Genomic DNA, 9,261 nt, shown 5'->3' with positions numbered 1-9,261 from the left:
TAACACAGTTTGTATTTGATTTCACTCCAATGTCTCCTTGTAGGAGCAGAGTTATATCTTGCTTACAGTTAATGTTATGTCACACCTTGTAGTGTTAGCAAGATGCATTAGTGCATCAATTGCACTAAGATATGGTACTTCAGGACCAACAAGTTCTTCATTATTTTTATGAGGTCGGAATGAATCTTTATTTATATCGAGTGATCTTACAACTATCGGGGTACTAAATGGATGTGCTTTATCCATATAAAATCGCTTTAAAATCTTTTCAGTGTATGCTAATTGATTGATAAAAATTTCATCTTTCATATACTCAATTTGTAGACCAAGACAAAATTTTGTCTTTCCAAGATCTTTCATTTCAAATTCTTTCTTTAAATAGTCTACTGCTTTAGAAAGCTGCCTGAGAGTTGTAATGATATTTGAATCATCAACATACACAGAGATTATAACAAATTCAAATCCAGATCTTTTTATAAAGATACAAGGACAAATTGAATCATTCTTGTACCTTTCTTTCAATAGATACTCACACAGGCGATTATACCACATGCGCCCTGATTGTTTCAATTCGTATAATGATTTTTGAAGCTTTATTTAATAAATTTCTTGGAAATATTAATATTCTTCAAAACAATTTTAATTCTTCAACGATTTCTATTATACACGTATCAAGTTTTCATGTATTTCCAGATTAAAACCTGAAATGATTATATCCACCATAAGAGAACATGTCTCCATATAATCAATATGAGGATATTTGCTAATTTCTTGTGTCACAAGTCGTCTTTATGTCTATCGACTTGTACTTTTTTTTTCACAAGAACACATTTATACCTCCATTGGCTTTATACTTTCAGGTGTTGGGACTATCCGCCCAACTTCACATTTTTCAAGTGAAGTCAATTTTCATTGCTTATTTTTTATTTGGCCAATCATTTATTTGTCCAAATTTCATAACAGATTTGAGCTCAAGATCCTCGTCAATATTAATAATATTGAGCGCTACACTATGTTAACAATATCGTCGACGATCATTTTATATCGGTTCAATTATTACACAATAAATACATAACTTATTGAGATCTCTTCATCTCATTATTTTCAGGTATCTGAGCCTCTCACATGAGATCTTACGAAGTGTTATGTCGTGGTGCTCTTCTAGAGCACTTGCCTCATTATGACCATCTTGAACATTTGCCCCTCTCCTTCTTCAAGGAGTTTTATCTTTGGAACCGATTGGTCTGTTACGCTTTATGTGTGCCATAGACTCTGTCCCTCATGGACTTTATTCTATTTGGAGCATTAACAGCTGAAATATGATATTTAGCTTTGGGTCAGCAAATGCGTCTAGCAATAATTTATAAATTAATTATCACTTGAACTTCAAGTTCATATTTTCTTGTACGAGGATCTATATGTATTCATAATAATTTATTTCACGTATCACTTTCTCATCTATCCATTTTCTCCCCCTAATGTTGGGATCACCACCACATTTCCCAACCTTCTTTGAGAACCCATCTTTGTGCATTGTGGTGACATAATTAAATCATATAGCACATTAATATTTCTATATAGAAATTATTTGGTTCCTGACCCTGAACCGATTGTGATAGGGAGAAATTTTCATAACTTGGCTAGATGCGTACAAGTGCTGGTGTATATTAAATAATACATCCCATACAAAATTTTATTTTTGGGAGTTTTGTTATCATAACCAATGATTTGGCTATAATTGGAGGCATACAATTTCCGCTAAACCAACTTGGATTTAAACAAGTATTATCAAGATAAATCATCATAATTTATATTCTGGAACTATGCTCTAATAACTTGAGCAAGCAATCTTGCAAAAGCCAAACTGCAAGTTGATAACAAATGCAAATGTGACCATATAATAGATGCATCTATTAAAATCATATTTTAACGACCCGACCGGTCGTTTTAAGCTCTAGCGCGTCGTTCAGTAGTTGGAAGTCATGAACAACTTCATTTTAGGTATATTGACTTGTACGTATGGTCAGAATTGAATTTCAAGAAATTCGGAGTCAAATTGGAAAGAAACTTTTCATTGCGGCAACCTTAAGTTGAAGAATATGGCTAAGATTGGAATTTTGAGTAAACAACCTCGGAATTGGGATCTGGAAGTTCCAGCATGTTCGAATGATGATTTCGGACTTGGACGTATGTCCGAATTTGGTTTTGGATAACCGGTGAGCATTTCGGCGTATATTGTGGAAGTTAGTATTTTAGAAGAATTTCATAAACTTGGGTTGGAAGGCATTTCAGAGTTATAGATGTCCGTTTGGGATTTCGAGTCTGGGAATAGCTCTGTATGGTGATTCTGGAGTTGGGAGCGCAATCGGAAGTGAATTCGGATGTCCGGAGGTCATTTTGAAGTCATTTGGCTAAATATAGGAATTTAAAGGTTTTTGAGAAATTCGACCGGAAGTGAAAATTTTGATATCGGGGTCGGAATGCGATTCTGAAAGTTGGTGCAAGTCCGTAATATCGAATGTGACTTGTGTGCAAAATTTGAAGTCATTCGGACTAGTTTTGGTAAGGTTTGAGACACTTAGTCTCTCTTAAGGAAGCATAAGTTGGAAAAGTCAACCGGATATTGACTTATGTGTTAGAGGGCTCAAAATGCAAATTTTATGGTTCAGATAGCTTCGTTAGGTGATTTGGGACTTAGGAGTGTGTCCGAAATATTTTTGTGATGACCGGGGTAGAATTAAGCTTGAATTGGCAAAGTTAGTATTTTGGCGAATTCGGGTTGATAGGTGAGATTTTTATCCGGGTGTCGGAATGGAATTTTGAGAGTTACTGTAGCTTTGTTATGTCATTTGTGATGTGTGTGCAAAATTTCAGGTTATTCGGACATCGTTTGGTCGGGTTTTTGATTGAAAGTGTATGTTCGGAAATTTTTGGAAACTTAGGCTTGAATTCGGTGAGTTTTGGATAATTTGATAGTGTTTGAGGTGTTTTGATGATTGGAGCAGGTCTTAATGATGTTATGAATTATGTGGGAATGATTGGTTGAGGTCCCACTGGCCTCGGGTGTGTTTCGGATGCCCAGTAGGTCATTTTTGGAAGATTTTTGCCGTTTTGAGCATAAATGTAATGATCTAAAGGTTCATTTATAGTTATAGAGATCCAAATTTGATTTTGAAACTTCCAGAATTTAAATCATGAATTATAGAACTGATCTGGAAATTTTGGTTTAATTTCATCAAGTCGCGATTGGGTTTTTGACGTGAAATGTGAGTTAATTGTTTAACGAGCGAAATGGGTATTGAACTGGGCAAACGAGCTCCGAATTGAGTTTCGATTGAAGGGTTGTGTTTGTATTATTATTTGTGACTCATAGGAACAAGAATCGTCTAATTACGAGTTCGTATGATGGAGTTAGAGCCATTTTAGTAAAAAATGGTTGTGCTGCAAATTTCATAAAAAGCTGCTGTATTTTCTGCAGCAGTGAACAGTAACCGCGCGGGTGAACAGTAACCAGTGAATAGTGTCGTGCAAAGTGACCCGTGAACAGTGACCCGTGAACAGTATCGTGAATAGTGATTCGTGAACAGTACTTCCGAAATATTAACATTTCATCCGCGAACCCAACCCATTTTTCCACCATTTTTGAGCAACCTTGAGAGCTTTTGGACGGGAATTGAAGGGGTTTTGACGGAAAGTGATTGGAGGTAAGTCCTATGAAATAAATACAAGATTATATTGTGCAATCATCCTTGAAATTCATGAAAATATAGCCAAATTGTAAGAAAATAGGGCTTGAAATTGAAATTCTAAATTTGGGATTTGAGGGGCCAAATGGACTCCGATTCTTGTGAATTTTGTATGTATAGACTCGTGGCGATATAAGGAACATTTTGATGTAAAAATTTCTGGATTTTGAGAAGTGGGCCCGGGGCTCGGGTTTTGCAAATTTCGTGAATTTCGATATTTTTTGATTGCTTTCGATTGGGTATTGTCCCTTTAGCATAATGCGACATATTCGTTGCGATTTTGGGCAGATTGACGCACGTTGAGGCCAATTCGAGGGGCAAAGGCGTCGCGAGCTAAAGAAGTAGCCGGTTCGAGGTGAGTAATTGATGCAACTGTTGTTCTGAGGGTTTGAAACCCCGGACTTTCACATCGTAACGCTATATTGAGGCGTGACATACATCCCATGGAAGATGCGGGGTCGTATATGATTGGGGATTATGACTTGGTCCATCCCGAGTGATAATTATAGTATATTGGCGACTGATTCGCACATTGTATTGATACTTATATTATGTTGGCAACTGATACGCACATGTATTGATGATATTTGGGCTTAATGCCACGTTTGGGGGCCTTGTGCCGACTTGTAGAATCCTTCGGGGATTAATATCATTTAATTTCAGTCCAAGGTTTTAATTACTGTTTTGCAAACTTAGCCGTAATTCTAAGTGTTGAAAACTCAAATGACATTTTAAATGTATTTCGGGCTGGAAACTTCTATTTTGTAAATGCCCAAGGGGCTTATTATATTATTTTTTTGGACTGATTATAAAGTGACTTGAACCAGTGGTAACAATGACACTGTGTGATATACTTGAAACAGTGGTAACAATGACACTGTGTGATATATTTGAAATAGTGGTAACAATAACACTGGATGATATACTTGAACAGTGGTAACAATGGCACTGTATGATATAAATTGGTCAGGTAACAATGGCTGACCGGTCAGTTAACAATGGCTGACCAGTCAGGTAACAATGTGCTTGGGCTGTAGGAGCCCCTCTGGAGTCTGTACACACCCCCAGTGAGCGCCGTCGACGATAAATAAATATGGATGGCTCGGGCTGCACGCCGCAGTGGGTACTGGAATGTACCATCATATGCATTGCATTGCATTCACGTATTTGTATTTATACTGTTGTTTAGCTGCTCAGTTCCATATGTTGCTGTATATTTGGATTTTAGCTTACTTTGTGTATTTAATGGATTTTCTTATCTTCGAACTGTAGTTACTTTTATTACTCACTGGGTCGGAGTACTCACTTTACTCCCTGCACCTCGCGTGCAGCTGCAGGTATTGATCACCCGGTAGCGGGATATTAGGTCATTGAAGGTATTACTATTGTAGCTGAGCAAGGTTACCGCCAGCGTTCGCGGCACCAGACATTGTCTTTAGAATTTTAGAATTTAATTTTGTATATTATTGGCCCTGTAGTTGTGTTCAGGATTTCTTTAGATGCTCGTGACTTGTGACACCCCGGTCGGATTATGTTGGGCTTTAAACACTGGTTATTATTGTCGTTAAGCTGTATTTATTTATTCATTTATGTTTAATAATTGTTAAAGATACGATTTGGGTTAGTTGGCTGACCTTTTCTTCACGAGAGGCGCCATCACGACCGGGTTAGAAAATTGGGTCGTGACACATATAATAGCAAACGGTCCACATGGCATGTGACTGAGCCCATATATTTATCACCTTTTATTTGTTCCAGAAATCAAGGGATTTAATCCTAACCTTGACTGATATATCATGAGAATAAGCAACACAAGATAATTCTTGAAGAATCTTCTATTCTTCAATATATGCCAATGTAATTCTCAATTAATTTTTCGCATTATAATTGAACCAGGATGGTCAACTGGTTATGCCAACTAATATTTGTTTTAGTAAACATCTAGTTTACTTGTGGCATATGATTTCATCATCATTCTTATATTTGTGTAGTACAAATAGAAAGAAAATCGAGTAGCCTTTCATATTTACCCGGTATAATTATAGAAATATGAAGATATTCAATCTTTCTTTCATTTATAGTCTCAATATGCCAACTACTTTGATTTATACATTTGAAACTCAAAAAGTTTCTTTTGAGACTTTACAATATCAATATCATGAATAATTTTATTCATCCGCCTAGTAACAAATTAGTTTTCCGGAGCTCTTAACAACTTTTGTACTACAAGATCTTTTATCATACCATTCATATGGTAAATGTCTCATTCACAGAGAAACTTATATCATAATAAATTGTCATGGCCAGAATCATCATAAGCAAAATCATTTCTTGCTTTAATTTTGCCTTTAATAACTTATATAAGGCATGACAAAATAATATTTGGCGTATCACATGTACGCGACCAATGACATATTTATGTAACCACACAATAATATTTATTCTCTTTATTTCGCTTAGACCTCCCTTAGAGGTGAGTTGTGTGGTATTCATATAATCATGAATTGCATGTCTTTAGTTATTGTTTTTATCACATATTGTCACATTCAACTTTAGGAATGAGTTTGCATTTATAATGCTTATCACAAGTCACATTCTCTTCAAGGAATAGATCATAATCAGTGACGTGCTTTATTATTTTCATACCAATTTAATGGTAAACATTGTCTTCATATATTGAAGGACTATTTTGAGAACCCTTATTGTTCTCCTTTTATAATCATAGTGATGATTATTATTATTTTGGTCTTTGGAACGCCCACGTTCGTTGTTCAACCACTTGTCTTCATTTAAACTTATTATGTACTGTTACCACATTCACTTCAAGAATTGAGCAAATCAAGTGGGACAATCTTCATGCCTTTAATGAAAAATATATTATTTTTCTTTAGTCATCATTATATCATCAATATGGTATAGTGAGACTCAAACCCAATGTCTTACCAATATAAAGACATGTTAGGCCATACTAAATTGAGACTCAAACCCAACTCTTATGATTATGGAGCAACCTGATGTCTTACACTCAATCAATGACATAATAGGCTAAACAATATTGAGATTCATTCTCAAGCCTTAATTTCAATCACATGCCAAGAAAGTTATACACAACTAATTTGCAACTTAGCAAATCAAATTTGTTTTCTTAAATAAGTGTACAAATCTCAAATCAGCGTAAAGCTTTATTAATTATTTGTAGCATCTATATGAAATACAACTGTTTGTAGTCAGAATATTTCTTCTAAATTTTATTAGAGTTTAAATGGATTATAAAATCATAGTCATAATATTTATTGAGCCTCTCTCAAAAATATTGTTATTTTCGGGGTATACCCTACCTATAGGATTTGATTTAACTCCATGACTTTCCTTCACTCAATTCAACCAAGTAATTAGTGAATAAATTTATCAAAAGTACAACATGTAAGTAACAACATATATATAGTACTAATACATAAATTCAACATTTATATTACCTGAAAAGTGACATTATAGGTAACGACTTACCAGTTGTAGTTTATGCATCATTCATATAAAATACTTGAAAATGGTAAGTCAGTAGCAAGCATCAAGTAGATCATGGATACTCGAAAATATTTCTTATAGTAGTCATACAAATCACTGTTTGCTTTCAAATGATATGACCATAAATTATGAAGTATACTTTCTCCGTAGCTGATTTGTTTTCCAAACTTCAAAGAAGTAATTAATCAACCTAGATAAAGATTTGAAGTATTTCTTGTTTTCTTCAAGATGATTTATGCTTCTAATCAGTATGACATTTTTTTATTCTCCTTTTTTTTACTATATGCAAGTGCAAAAGTCCAAAAGGAAAAAATATTCATCCAAGTAAGAAAATGTTAAAAGCGGTAGGACAGATTTAAGATAGTTAACACACAAATACGCATAAGACAACTTATATAACATATCTTTGGTTACCATGACATGCCTCATATCAACAATTAACTGCTACTATGATTTTCACATATAGAACTTCGAAAATTTATTCCATTCATGTGATACGAAAAATGTCATATTAATATATGCTTATGCAGTACAGTTATGGTATGAAGTTGTGTGCATACGAGACATTAGAGGAGTGACAATTATAAGATAATCATACCTTCTTATGTTTCATTACTTACCATATGTAGTTTCTCTTTATTTTCAACCATGAAATGATATGTATGACTTCTGATTGCAATCTTTCCGGATGTAGAACAATTTTGTAGATATATATAGAATTGGTTAGAGACTCGTGCTGATAACGTGTTATGAAATAAAAGCAATTTAGTAAAGCATGAACAAGAAATAAAAGCAATTTAGTAAAGCATGAACAAGAAATAAAAGCAACTTAGTAAAACATGAACAAGAAATAGAGATAGAGAGAAGGAAACGATTTTCTTCTTCAATTGTGTGTAATTTCCTATCTATTATAAGGCTTTTATATAGGCATGAAAAGTGAAGAAAATATGTCATTGAACATAGAAAATATGTCATTGAATATGTCATTAAGCATTTGACATGAAGATCATGGAGGAAGAGTAGACATCCACCATAATATGATATTTATCGTAACACTTCATTTGTTATAACTATTTTATATCAACTTTTTGCCTACCATCTTCGCCGATTAAGGTAATAGTAAAAAGTAAGGTGAAGGAGATGAAAGAACCTATTGTTTGAACAAGAAGGGATGAAGGGCGGGTTGGGTAGGTGAGTTTGAACTGGGTAGATGAATTGCGCATGGATCTTTTAATAAGGAGCTGACACGTGGCCTTCTATTAAAAATAAGGTCAAATTTGTTTCATAGTATAACGTTAGGGTTTGAAATGACCAAATAATATACTCAAGGATATGTTTAAATAATTTTCGATAGTAGATGAATATATTTGACCCTTTTTCATTTAAGATTTGTTCCAATTGACCACTTACACTACTCAAAATTTATACCCATTAAACATTTTTTTGTTGATATGGCATAGTGTGTGATACACCTACCTTAAGAGCTTGAGATGTTCTCCCTCCGTTCACTTTTACTTGTCAACTTTGAATTTTTCACGCCCTTAAGAAATAATAATTGTAGTATGTATTTTTCTTTATAATCCCTAATAATAATAGCATTTCAAAAAATCTTAGAGCATAATTTTGGAAATGAGTAATTAATGATAAAGGTAAAATAAAAAAAAATTATATTTGTCTTGATTAAATTGAACAAGTAAATGTGAAAATGTATCTTTAATATAACTAGTCTTAAAGTACGCGCGTTGCGCGTGTATTTGATATCACTGAGTATAAATTTAGTAAAAATTACATAGAGGCTATTCACAAAATTGTCTAACTTATTAAATAAAAAAAAATTCCTAAAAAAATGATGAATGTAATCACATTTATCTACCTCAATAAAAGAAGATCTTTGCTCTACAAACAATTTATTATTATGAAAGAGAGTATGCATGCTAATAAATGTTATTACTTTTTTTAGCTCAATAATGATGGGTAATATGAGTTAGTC

Source organism: Nicotiana tabacum, chromosome 7 (genome assembly GCF_000715075.1).
Source record: "Nicotiana tabacum cultivar K326 chromosome 7, ASM71507v2, whole genome shotgun sequence".
NCBI classification, from domain to species: Eukaryota; Viridiplantae; Streptophyta; class Magnoliopsida; order Solanales; family Solanaceae; genus Nicotiana; species Nicotiana tabacum.
The sequence above is the reverse complement of the archived record's forward strand: the minus strand, read 5'-3'. Positions refer to the sequence as shown.